Source organism: Lathamus discolor, chromosome 2, assembly GCF_037157495.1.
Source record: "Lathamus discolor isolate bLatDis1 chromosome 2, bLatDis1.hap1, whole genome shotgun sequence".
In the NCBI taxonomy this organism is placed as follows: Eukaryota; Metazoa; Chordata; class Aves; order Psittaciformes; family Psittacidae; genus Lathamus; species Lathamus discolor.
Window position 1 is genome coordinate 34186665 of NC_088885.1, and position 14018 is coordinate 34200682.

The 14018-nt window shown below is 40.5% G+C and overlaps 1 protein-coding gene across 1 annotated transcript in view; it reads right to left on the minus strand.

Annotated features, from left to right (window-relative positions):
• PPP1R9A (protein phosphatase 1 regulatory subunit 9A) overlaps positions 1-2777 on the minus strand; it is a 154632-nt gene extending 151855 nt beyond the window's left edge. Inside the window, exon 1 of the mRNA XM_065666346.1 lies at positions 2723-2777. The gene's annotated coding sequence lies outside the window, so the exon portion shown is untranslated. The remainder of the gene's footprint in view (positions 1-2722) is intronic.
• Between the last annotated feature and the right edge of the window lie 11241 nt (positions 2778-14018).

The window sequence follows — 14018 nt, forward strand, 5'->3', positions numbered from 1 at the left end:
GATAAGGTGGCTGCACGTCCATGCCTCTCTACAAGCAGCTTCAAGAGTTCTCCCAATGTCTTGACTATGATGATGAAAACCAGGCTAACAAGCAATGGCATATGAACAATAAAATATTGGAATGCATCATGTACTAGCTCATAAGTGTCTTGGCATGATGTAGAATCCAATAAAAAGAAAGAAAAAAGTTATCTCTACAGAAGCTCTGTCTAGAACACAAATCTTCTCTCCCGTGTCTGTCTTTCCTATTAGGCATGAAATCATCGGCTCCAGCTGGGGTAGGTTGTATGGTAAAGACACCATCTAATCAGGGCCCTAAAGTCCCAGCTGTAGATAAACAGTTTTGCTTTGTACTTCAGGAACTCCAGCTTGTCTCATAGTTGGAATAGATAAAAAAGTTTTTAAGAAGAAAAAGGAGGGAACCAACTCAGGCAGAGCAACAAGGGAATGATTAGCCTGCATGGCAGTGCTCCTCCCAGATTGCACAGAGAAATGACTAAGGGCAAAACCCCAGAAACAACAGGCAAGTAACTAAGGTGAAAGAGGGGGAGAAGAAAAGAGCATTTTCCTAGTCTCTTGTATTTGACAGCCTACTCAATCAGCTTTCCACAACTGCTCTACAAGAGCATATATGGGCAGTGAAGAGACTAATCTCATCAGGCAAAGAAATTTGTTATTTCACTGCAAGAAAAAAGGATATTTAATATCGCATGAGATAGTAGTAACTCATGGTGCTACTACTGGTAATGCACAGTGCCATTCAGAGAGGGGAAAAGAACACAGTGCACCAAGTCTTCAGAAACAGCTGAGAGAGTGGGAGTTTAGATCAAACCTAAATTCACGTAGCACTCCAGTTTCGCCCATGCATGATGTTCTAAGCCATTTGTAAGCGCTTTGGAGAGGCCATCGAAAACTATACATAGATGTATGCCTACAAACGGATACCACATTACTATTTTACTATCTTTGTAAAAAAAATAAGAGAATGCTAGGCATAAGTTTAACTACGTTCATTTTTTCACTTCCCACAACTGCAAAGCTGCCAAGTCCCTGCCAGATGCCTGAATAAGATTTGTGGAATGCTGGAGGGAGTATGCACCAAGCAAGGGAGTTTGAGATTTCGCTTTATCTGGGTTTCATTGCTCTCCCTCCTCCCCAGACAGCAGATGGTAGCATTATCATGGATGGATCATTTGTTAGCAGGGATGTTTTCATGACTTCTCAGTGTAAGAATCATTTTATTGTCAGTGTAAGAATCATGTTATTAAGGGCACACCAGGTTGGTCTTGTATATTAGCTGTTTGAAGTTTAAAAGGACAGCTGAGACAACCTTCCAGAAAAAAAAAATAATAATGGAAAAATTCTTTTCCATTGCAAAGAGAAAACACTGAATTAAATTCTGACTTAACCACTGTAAATTTACATTGTATCAATGCATGAAATTGGGTTTTATCAGGATGAAGATTCTTAAGTCATCAAAATATTCTACAGCTTCCTTGAATTCATTATGTTTAAAAATTATGGGATATTCAGTAACATTGGGAACTGATAAACAGAATGAGGAATGTCTTTCTGACTATACTGAATCATCCTGATCACTAGAAAAGGAAATGTCAGTAAACCTCCCAAACTTCGAAAGCACTGAGTTGTTTGAAAGTTACATTTAGGACTCTGAACCTATACTGTAAAGCTAGAAGTATGGGCAGTACATGCATACAGCTCAACTACTTGGTTTTAGGCAAGCTTTCTGATTGTTGCACAGAGCATTTTCTATGGCTCTTAAATGCCCAAACCACTTCTTTTTCTGAAGCTTGCTTTCAGTGCTGCTATAATAGTGAACTTACTAAACATCCAGCAGAATTATCTGTTGGTGGTAGAACAGAAAATGGGAAAGATTGTTTGAATAGTGAAAGCAAAAGGAGATCTTTAGGGAAATACAGATGTATATATTACCACTTGGACATTTCTTTTAATATGTTGAGTAAAACTGAGGTCCAGTAGTAGTATGAAAGGGTAAGTAAAGTATCCCTCAAAAGACAATGTGCATCGTATGTTACTGGGAAGCAGAAAGAGAAAAAAATATTATGATCAAAAGACAGGCTACAAGGCACTTTAGGATCTCTAAGAGCAAGTAATACACTTACACTCCTCCCTCCCCCCTTAATTTTTATGGGCCTGTTCATACTGATGTTTTAGAAAACTTGCTTAGCTTGAGAATGAGCAAGCTTATACTGTTTTATACTGTTTCCATTCATACATGACACTTACAGTTTCTGCCCTTGTAGTCTGCAGTCTGGCAACCAATGCCAGCAGGAATTTCAGGGATTCAGAATCTTGAGATTGAGGCCTTCATTTTCATCTGCCTTCTTTCATTAAAACCTTTGCTCTATCAAATCAACTTATTGCAAAGATTGACTTCTGCTACATTGCACTTTTGAGAAGATCAACCTTCTGCCCCCCTCCATTCTTCTGCCTTCCCTCTCAAACTGTCTTAATTGATGTAAACATTAGATTCAGCACTGAATGGCAATCACTGACCACGTAGCCTTGTTAACTTTTCGCCTTTTCCATTACATTTGTAGTAAGCTTGAAAAGCATAAACTTAAAATCAAATATCCAACCATCTGCAACTACTACCAGAACTGAGATACACGCTATTCTCAGACTGAAACTACCTGTAATACCTTGTACCACAGAATATAGAATTACCCATGATACACACCAGTTGTCCTTGTAGACAGAGTCAGCAGAGCTAGAAATCTTGAGTTTGATCATGCCATCCATTTCAGTGGTAACAAGGTCCTCATGGATACAACATCAAAAAGAAGATTAAGAACTTGCTGCTGAAGAAACGAGAACGTTTGCTAGGAGATAAGTCAGTAGGGGTATGATCCTGAGGCCACATAGGTGGGGAAGTTCAAGAATTTTTTTTTTTTTTGTAGGAATGAGTCATGAATTCTTCACTAACTGATTCATCTGTAACACAAGAAATTTTAAGGAGGACACATACAGAACAGTCTGTGTTCTTCATGGAAGGCTCAAAATTGGAGAAGAAAAATAGATGCCCCAGAGGAGAACTGGATTTTTTAATTAGTGCGCTAATCTTGCACATGATTAAGAGTATATTTGTTAAACTTCTTGCCTTCTGAGATCAGACCATAATTCATCACCAAAGAAGAGACTGGTTTTTAAGTAAGAGCAATTGTTGCAGGCTGTACTGCCTTAAAATGTTCTCAAAGTACAGATCCACGTTAATTAGAAAACTGTTCACATTTCACGCACTACTGCTTGTTCTGTGTTGCTTCTGGAGAAAGGAATTGATTTTGTATTGATTTATTTTACATACGTTATTTAGGTGTAATTGATTCTGTTATTTCAACCTGTGCAAAAATAAGTATATAAAGTAACAAGGTGATAGAAGCTAAGAAAGCAGAAGTCTTAAATATTGGGCAATGCCACAATTACTTCTACGTACACTTTGAAAGCTGACTTGGTATGTGTAATCAATGGCAGACAGTATGAAATTACAGAGATGGTGCTAATTTTCCTATGCTTATTTCTTTGTTTGTACAAGCCTGTACAAACAAATTCAGCAAGGACCAGACCAGCATCCTGCATGAATTTTTAACTCTTTTCAAACTTACCGAATGGAAAAGGATATAGACCAAATTCAGGAGTTCTGCTGGTGGGCTGTGCCCATGTCAATAGATACAATACCCACCAAAAGACATTACCTTCTTCCCAGTAGGTAGGTGCAGGAACTCCCCTTTTTGCCTGCTACTTCTTAGTTGAGCTAATCACAGCTCCTAGTAAAACCACAGGGGAAAGCTAACTGCTAAGCACCTCCTGTGGCATAATCTTATCCCACTGCATATGCAGCGGCTTTGCTCTACATGGTTACAGAGCAGAGAGCAGCATGAGAAAAGCTTCTGCACCTCCCACATTGGGATGCCATGTTTATACAGAGAAAACAAGGAGGAGGTCAGCTCCATGCTCCTTGACTACAGAGTCTCTTGTACAAGCTTGCTTGTACAAGCAGGAGCAGAGCTCCCAGTATTTTTCTCTCCTCTTCTCTTTACCCATGCACACAGACAAGGGTTAGGTACATAGGGCCACTGAGGGGTAAGCAGGGAAGGAGGGGAAGCAACCAGAGCATTTTTCCCTGGGGCTTCTGTTTAGAGAGGTCAAGAAGGCCCGACACAGTGATACAATCATGTCTCACAAAGCACATTCATGGACTCAGTTTTCCTAGAGCTCATGTGGGAGTGCTTGCATGTGGTGGGTTGGCCCTGGCTGGACACCAGGTGCCCCACCAAAGCCTCTCTATCACTCCCCTCCTCAGCTGGTCATGGGAGAGAAAATACAATGAAAGGGTCATGGGTTGAGATAAGGGCAGGGAGAGATCACTCACCAGTTACCATTAGGGGCAAAACAGGCTCAACTTGGGGCAATTAGTTTGGTTGTTACCAATCAAATCAGAGTAGGATAGTGAGAAATAAAAACTGAATCATAAAACACCTTCCCCACACCCCTCCCTTCTTCCCGTGCATCACTCCTGATTTTCTCTACCTGCAGCAGTGCAGGGAGATGGGGAATGGGGGCTGTGATCAATTTATCATGTGATGTTTCTGTTGCTCCTTCCTCCTGAGGGGCGGATTCTCACACTCTTAACCCACTCCAGCACGGAGTCCCTTCCACAGCAGAGTCCTCCACAAACTCTTCAACGTGACTCCTTCCCACGGGCTGCAGTTCTTCCTGAACTGCTCCAGCGTAGAGCCCTTCCATGGGTTCAGTCCTTCAGGAACAGACTGCTCCAGCGTAGAGCCCTTCCATGCATGCATCCTTCAGGAACAGACTGCTCCAGTGTGGGTCTCCCACAGGGTCACAAGTCCTGCAGCAAACCTGCTCCAGCACAGGCTCCTCTCTCCACGGGGCCACAGGTCCTGCCAGGAGCCTGCTCCAGTGTGCGCTTCCCACAGGGTCACAAGCCTCCTTCAGGCATCCCCCTGCTCCAGCGGGGGTCCTCCACAGGCTGCAGGTGGAGATCGGCTCCACTGTTAATTTCCATGGGTTGCAGGTGGATATCTGCTCTGCTGTGGACCTTCGTGGGCTGCAGGGGGCACAGCCTGCCTCACTACGGTCTGCACCACGGGCTGCAGGGGAATCTCTGCTCTGGCACCCGGAGCACCACCTCTAGCTCCTTCTCCATTGACCCTGGTGTCTGCAGGGCTGTTTCTCTGGCTGCAGTTTCTATTGTGCAGGTCTTTTCACCTTCTTAAATATGTTAACCCAATGGCACTACCACCAGAGCTGATGGTCTTGACCTTGCCCAACAGTGGGTCCATCTTGCAGCCAGTTGGTGTTGACTCTGATACAGGGGAAGCTTCTGGCAGTTTCTCACAGAAGCCACCCCTGTAGCACTCCCCGCCAGCTACGAAAACCCTGCCACGCAAACCCAATACATGTGGGAACATTTTGCCTCTTGAAAAGAGCACAGTACAAATCCCTGGCAGGCTGCTGCGTAAGTCACAGCCATGTTGCCAAGGACAAAATCGTAACCCCAGTTATTAGTCTAGATCCTCTTTTAGCATAAGTCAGCACTGCTTGAGTCACTCTGGATCAGCTTAACTAGCGTAACACCAGAGCATCTGCTGAGTTCCTGTGAGCCTAACTCCTCTGCTACAAAGACAGGCTTTAACTTCCATGAAATCGGGAGCAGATCAGTCCTGGGGAAGGTCATGCTTCCAAATATTATCAAATTGCAGCTATTTCTTGGGTGCTGCTTTTACTTGCTCCTGAACAAATTACTTGCCGGTTGCTCTAGGATCTTCTGGTCTACCAGTCTTTCTTTCCTTAAAAAAAAAAAAAAAAAAAACCAAACAGACTTCAGTGAGTTTAACTCAAAGAGTAGTATGGTAAAGGAAGGGCCTGATATTTGTTCAGATACAAACAGTATGATGCTTATGTAGTAAAAATAATGCTGTGATATGTCATACACATTGTAATATCTATCTAAAATACAAATGAGTAATGTAACAGTTCAGGCAGTAGCTCTAATAATGATCAGTGGGTTCTAATTCTTGAGCTGCTTCCCACCATTGTAGAAGTTGAAGTCAAACTCTTTTGGGATTATGTCTACTCTTTTCTCCTCTTACCTAACCTTACTTACTTACACTTTTAGGTTTACATTTCATATATTTAACAAATTCCAGACATAGAGACTTCTTTTTTTAAGGATTACTTAGTGGTCACTAAGTTACTTCTTGCCAAATTCTCGAATAATTGCCTCAAAGGTTTCTGTAAGGTAAAATATATTTGGCATGCATAATTGAAAGAGACAACATAAACCATACATCGCATCCTTTAAATAAACAATTAAAATAATATTGGTTTACACAAGACGACATAAACCAAGTATGCAAAATTTGCTGGCAGACCTATCTGGGAAGGTCATTAAAATAATTCCACTTTCATGCTTCTACCCTTCATTGGGAATCAGGCTTTTTTGTTTTATTTATTTATTTAAAATGACTACTGTCATTCTTGCAGATAAAAACCTGCCCCAGCTTACTGATGTTAGACATGCATGTCACAGTAACCACCTTCTTTTAAAGGACTCTTGCAACATTCTGAACAGTGCCTTTTTTAACCTAGTTTTCATTTTACAAGCTGCAACCTAGTTTTCATTTTACAAGCTTTTCATTCAAAGTTCAAATAGTAAAAGTTCAAATAGTAAAAGTTCAAATAGTAAAACTGACTATTAAGCATATCAGAAAGTAAGCACAGAACAAACAGATTTTTAGTGATTCTAAATTAGTTGATGCTTGTATTTCTTCAAAGAAAAGTTTAGATACTGAGAATACATTCCTTCCTTGGATGGGCAGGAAAAAAAAATGTGTATCTATCTCCTAGTTTTGCCTCCTGCTTGGACAGTGCACTTTACAAAAGAGTGAATTTTATATTAGTATTGTTCTACAAAGATTTTCGGCAATAAGAACTATTCAATTAACCCTGACTTGTACCGCATCAAATTAAGATAAATTCCAGCAGTTTGAGAAGAGTGTGGCTGTACGTTCAACAGCCAGGATTACACAAGTTCTTCTCTAACCTAGTAGAAATATAGGTTCTCTAGGGGAAAAAGATGCCTGCTGCTTAAGTGAACACTTTCCTAGAGCACCTTCATTTGTATAATAGTGAGAACTAAGGGTCCGATGTAGAGAAGACCACAGCATATAATCATAGCTGCTAGAGAAAGTCACTGTAAATTTGATGGGATTTCAGGCCAATTTAGTTAGCAGCACAAAACATTTGTTTCAGTGAGCGTGACAGCAACATTTACAAAAAAAAAAAAAAAGAGTGTGTCATGCAGGTCTGTAGATTAGTCTAATTAAAATGAATTAACCAACTTAAAGTTTGATTTTAAGTACAATTTTCACATGAAGACAAGCCCACTGTCTTGGAGCACTGCCCACAATTATCACACTTGGACATTTTGTTCAGAGCAGACATAACATTTTTGATAATATACAGTATGTAGGATAAAGCTGCAGCAGTTTGTCATGGGTGGGCTGATCCTCGCCCACTTGAGTTAGACAGGTTTTGGAGGACTTGTGAGAACAGCAGAGATCTTCTCTCATGATTAATAAGCACGCAGCATTGTTCAATCTCCCAGGAAACGATGCTTTTTGATTTGGGCACACTGTGATGAAATGGCAGTTGGATCAGCCCTGTCCTTTGTTCCACTGTCTTCTATCAGATGTTTATCTGCTGTTCTTATATGATTATCATTACCTTCTCACTGCACCATCCAGACCTTCATGACAAGCAACGGCCCCGATGCCTTTTTCTCCAAAAGGATAAGTGCTTGAGATTTATGATTCATCAGTGGTAACAGCCTTCAGTTTCTCCTCTAGTAGTCATCCTGCCGAGCGTCTGTGGTCAGCAATTAGGGATGTAGCTCAGAGAACAGTAGGGAACACAGTGTTAAGCAGCCCACCAATATTAACATTTGGTGGCTTGTTATATTCCACATCCACAAAGACCCTAGACTGTAGGAAAGAGAAGGAAAGGTCTTTCCCAGCATGACTTCAGTTTGGTCAGCTGGTCACAGGAATAAAGAATTTTGCTGATGTTCTTCATGCCTGAAAGTTGAGGCGGCATACTGCTGAGAGCAAATTTAAAAACAAGGTAAACACTTGTCTCAGTCAAGCAGTAAGAAGTGAAGAAACTCTTCTAAGCATTAGAAATACAGAAATATTCTTCACTTGTGTTTACCTTTAATCACCACACCTGTACAGGGCAGTAATTTAACACGAAGTCATTTTAAAGCACACAGTAGGAAATATGATACTAGAATTCAGGAACATGGTGAGCACTAGTTTAGACGGTTAAATTGCACACCTCTTGCTTGCAGGATTTCTTTGCACATGGCTAAGAATGCCCAAACAAGGTCACCCAAACCCAGAGTGTAACAGCTTGTCAACCTCATATACTCCCTAACTAACTGCACCTCATCTGCCACCCATCTTCCTCCTATTAGCTATTCTTTGATACTGGCAGTAGTACAACTGGGTTTTTAGCTCATAAACCGAACAAAATATTTCTTAAATACAGAAAAAGCCTTTTAACAGATTTTTTTAATGCATCTCATTTTATTTTAGCTTCATCCACAAGCTAAGAAAAAATATTTTAACATTTGAGTCCTCATTTTTAAATAGTCATTGCCTTCAGTGTTTATAACATACTCATTACTGGTAAGAGACAGAAATGGGATTTCTTAATCACTGGATTAAATCACTAATCACATATGTTTGATATATTATACAGTGCAGAAATAAGAATAGCTATTCTCCCTAAGGATCTATTATTTCAAGTAATGGGGGGGGGGGGGGGGAGTTTTTCCAAACACTGTAATATGCTCTATATATGCACTTTATTTTGTTCTCTCTTTACGTTTGTGAAATAGAGATCAAAATAATTACAGAGGTGCATATTAAATACTTAAGCTCAAAACCACTGGAAAATCAGATGATGGTAAAGAATATAGAAAAGAGTTTAAGAGAAAATGTACTTCTTTAAACCATACCTTGCCATTTGCCTTCTTGTAATTCAAGCTTGACTCATATTACATTAAAACTACAAGGTAATGGTCAAATTTAACTCTCTGTACAGAATACACTTCTGGTCTTTTCATCAGCACTTACAGAAAACTGGAACTTAGCTGCAAGATTAGTGGAATCTGTTCTCTTCCCCTTTTGGAGGTCCTCTTTTCGTAACAGATATCACAGACCTAAGAAAGAGCAGACACTGCTCTATCCTCTCCACATTTTTTCTGTACAAGAATGAAACACAGTATCCCCATCTCTTCTCAGTATTTCGGGAAGATAATCCCAATGACTATGGCAACCAAATAACAGCCAGTTTAGCAGATCATCTCATTGGACTTCAGCATGACTTTACTCATTACCTAACATCACTCTTGAGGGAGTCTGCTCCCTCCCACAGAATCACAATAAACAATCCCCATTACAGCTAATGCTGAGTCATGGTAAGATACACTCAATGTTCTGCAAAACCCGGGACGGGTCAATTCTGGACAAGTCAGTGCTAGCACCTGGAATGCCATCCCCAAGGCCGTTTCCTGCAGGATAGGATTTAGCCTCTAAAATGCTGCACTCACCAGGTGGCTCTATCCACACATGTAATCAGCTCATCTCCCCATGAGCACTGCTCCCTCCTCATCTTCCATGGACTATTGAGTATTTAGATTTAACAAGGTTTCCCTCTCTCTCACTCAGAAAGTCTACAAACTGGAGAATATAGTGGTTTTCCCTTTTAATACAGCTAGTATGAACCCTACAGGTACACAAAGCACATCTGAAGCCCTTCCAGATGCCTTTTTTTTTTCTCTCTCTCCTTCAAAACATAACGAGCTGTAGTGCCTCCCATTAAACACCAAAAAAGTAAATCTTTGCCCACTGGTAAAAAGCAAGATTATTATTTGACTGTTTCAAGACTCATCAGTTCTCATTCTCTGGTTCCCATGGAAACGATCCCCAGTGAAGTTTGAGAGGGGCTCTGTGCACAGCAGAAATGCTGATAATAATGGAGAGAATTAAGTTTCTGCAGGAGAAAATCTTAAATCATTTTCAAATGTTATGCAGACCCTGGATGGCAAATCATCTGCTAGTTTCATTTTTGCCAATAAGAAAGTAGAAATGAGTAGTTTGCCATGTTGATTTTTAGTTCATGAGATTTTTTAGGAAAAAAGGGTACTGGAGAATAAGGAAGTTATCTTCTCTGAACAGAGACAAATGTAATCAGCATAAAATAAAGAGTACCCTACTAGGCTGATATTAATCCAGTAATACACAATGTTTTCTGAGAGATTTTGTGTCTAAATTTACAGATAAAATGATGTCAGCAGAGGTACATCTACAGTCTTCCTTGAAACAGTGAGATTGTTTCACTGAACCTGTACTACAAATTAATCTGATAGAGCAAGAAGTAATACATACATTACAGTTGGAAGTGGCCCAGCATCCTCAACAGAAAAACACAGAGGTAAGGGATACAGTAAAAAAAAAAAAATATACGAAAACAAGTATTCACTTCAATACAAAATTTTCTAAAATTTATGAGCACTCTATTAAATTCTGATCCCTGATGAATGAAAAGCAATTGGCTCGATAATGACAGTGTTTCACCAAAAAAATCCTATGCTTAAAATTAAATCTATTTATCTTCTGTAGAAAGAAGTTACATAGATTTAAAACAAGCTGGAAAGAAGCAGTTATAACGATGAACAATAATGCAGAGACATGATCATCAGGTAAAGTATTACATAAATTATGATTAGCAACTATTTTATATCTTTTTTATTTTTACAGATTTGGAAATAGAGTATGCAAAGAGACAGAAAAAGGAGCTAGGGCCCTAAAATGGGACCCTAACTCAGTTAAGGTTACATTCAACAGAGGACTGAAAACACCCACGTAACTGAACAGCAATTCCAAACCCATAAACTAGGCAGCTGCAAGTACCTGCTCCAGGGGCACCTCCCACTTAAACAAGGAAGTTTTCTAAAATTTCTGCCACTGTGCAAGCAGAAAATGAAGGATCTCAGCATCTGTGTCACTTGTCTGTTCTACCTCAAGACCCAAAGCTCCCAGGTGTTACCCTGACCCCAAGGAGCCCAATACTTGTGCTGAGAACATACCCAGCCTACAGCAGGAGCTCAGAGTACTTCACAAAGTGAAGAATCTGAACATTTTCTTCTAAAACACAGCCAGAGAGGAAGAAATTGTTGCAAGTTTTCATTTTCACACAGTATCCTGCCGGTTACAGCATTCACTGGAAAAAAAGCAGGAGGCACCTGGGTGAAAGGCCTCTTCATCAAGAGGAGGTTCCTCTCCTGCCTCGTCTCCATCTCCTGTCTCAAAACCATGCTGAAATACCAAGCTGGAAGATAGACTAAGCATGGGGTGGGGAACAGAAGACATGAAGTCCCCTGAGTAGTTAGAGCTGTCATGTGAATTACACAAATAAATATTGCATCCCTCACCCTAGTTTTGGAGTTGCATTTAAAATGCACGAACAAGTCTGGAAGCTGGAGTGGAGTCCAGAAGTGAACCCTCCCTGCCGAGAGAGCCAGGCCAGAAGTCATGCTCCTCTGGGCCCCAGGACTCCTGCATTCCTCCCAGCCTACTCACACAGCCTTGAGAGCATAGCTCCCTCCCCAGCTCCAGTCTCCTGCTGGGGCAGTCTGATCTGCTGGGCACTTGCCCAGGGCCTGGGACATGCAACTTCAACATGCAACTGCCCAAGTGAGCAGCAAGCCCACATAAACTTCTCAGATTAATGCTTATAAATCACTGATTCATGTATGAGGGGTATGAGGAAGAACCACCATGGGTTTCATGGGTTTTTCTGTAGTTTTGTTTTTCATAAAATACATCAAATGATAAAAGCATGGACCAGAACTCAGAGAACAAGCCTTTCATGCACTGGCAGGAGAGGCAGTGTGCCAAGGGAAGGAGGTGCCTCTTGCCCACGAGAAGCTAAATGCCAAAGCTGCAGAAGGAGGCAGGATCTCAGAGCCGTCCCTGTTCTTGTTAATTGGCTCAGAGTGGCTTCCTGCTGAGTGCTGACTCTTTCAGATCACCCTTCTCCATATGCAACATCTATCACTCCAACTGTTTAACAGAGGTAATCAGGGTGCCAAACACTTGAAAGTTATGCACAGGAGCCCATTTTCCATTTCTTCACTCTGTTTCGTGTAGCCTTCAGCCTCTGCAGACCACTGTTTTCTATTTGCTAAAAACAGAAAATAAGCTTTCTGTTACAGAGGTATAGCAAGGACAAATATACTGAACATTCTGATGCTCATTACTATAGTAATGAGGGTTGTAGCACACGATAAACCTCAGAGATAAATCTGCTGTCTGAAATCTTACCTATGCAGGCAGTAAACCTGAGAAGAAAAGCATAGTATACAGCAATACCAAATGATTAGAATATTGAGGTGGTTAAAAAAGACTGACCAATGAACATCTGTGGGAGGAAAATACCCCTACAGGCTATGCTAAAATCACAAGCTTTCTGCACAAAAGCAATAAACAGCAAAAACCACCTTCAAAATTCTGGCCCAGTTCTGCTGCCTACATGAAGGAAAAGACAGCAATAGCTTAGGCCAGTACTTACCCCTTCACAGCGGTGCAGCACAAGCAAGGCAGGGGAAATCATAAAGAACTGGCATAACCAAAATGAGTTACAATTTTTCATCTCCTTGGTCTGGGAGGGGAGGAAGCAGATGAACAGTTGCAGAAGTGAAAAGCTTTGGCATAAACCAAAATGGGGCTCAGACTTCGACCCTGCTGCCTGGAGAGACACATGTCTGCTTCCTGGAAGCTGAGATTTCAAAATCTGGTTTTAAGACAAACCAAGAAGGAATTTTCCAAGCTAATGGTTTCCAAACATGACTTCTGGAAAATAAGCAAAATGCTTGATTTTCCATCAAGTAATGATCCTGTACAACACAGGATAAGAACACAGAATTTAGACTTTAGTATCAGAATTTTCTATTTTTGTCAATGCAACTTCAGTCAAATCAACATGACTTGATAAACATTCTAAAATAACTGCATTTTTTTGATGAAATGGTCTGTGGAGTTTTTGTTCTTATGTACTCACAGGTAAAATTAATGATAAAAACAAAACCACAAAAAAGCAGGAACTGAACACAAAGATCAAGTCAGAAATTAAGTACTAACAACAACAAAAAAACAAACCCAAAAGACAGAATTTTGAAGATACAAGAATGAATGTAGGATGAAGAGGCTCTGTACCTTATAATGCCTCAGGTGAAAGAGTATAACTATCCAGAGTTATACAGGGTTTCAAAATCGTAGTCGTCGCCATTTAAAGTACATTGACATGGACAAGATTAGTGGACTCTGTATAAAGCCTTAATATTTCCAGAAGCCAAGAGCAAATACACTACAGTTTATCAAATTAAATAGTTACTTTTTGATGCTTTTGCTGAGATGCCTTTGCTTTATCACTGTGCCACAGGAGCATCATTTCAGCACAGATTGATAGCAGAGCCTCCCTCGTGTAGATAACAGAAGTCATGGACTGAAACCCAGAGATAGTAGATCTAGAGTTTCCTAACCTCCCCTTCCTTCAGGCACATAAATACATTTGGAAAGCTGCCCATTTTTTAACTGAGTCACATAAATTCTGTTTTATATGTAGAAAAATATGAAAAATAGGATATATGGATAAAAATTAGGTCAGTCTGTGAGAAGCCAGAATTTTCTAACATTCACCATTATGAATGGTTTAGAGCTGCAGAGGTGTTCGGCAGAAACCTAAGGTTTGGAAGCCTAAGGTTGCCATCTTTTGGAATTGCATGTGAAGTGTGCAGCTCTCAAGCAGTGCCATTGCATGAGGTCAGGAAATGGCAGTAGCTTAGTGAAAGAAAGTTTTGATCAGACAAACCATATACATTGCTAAAA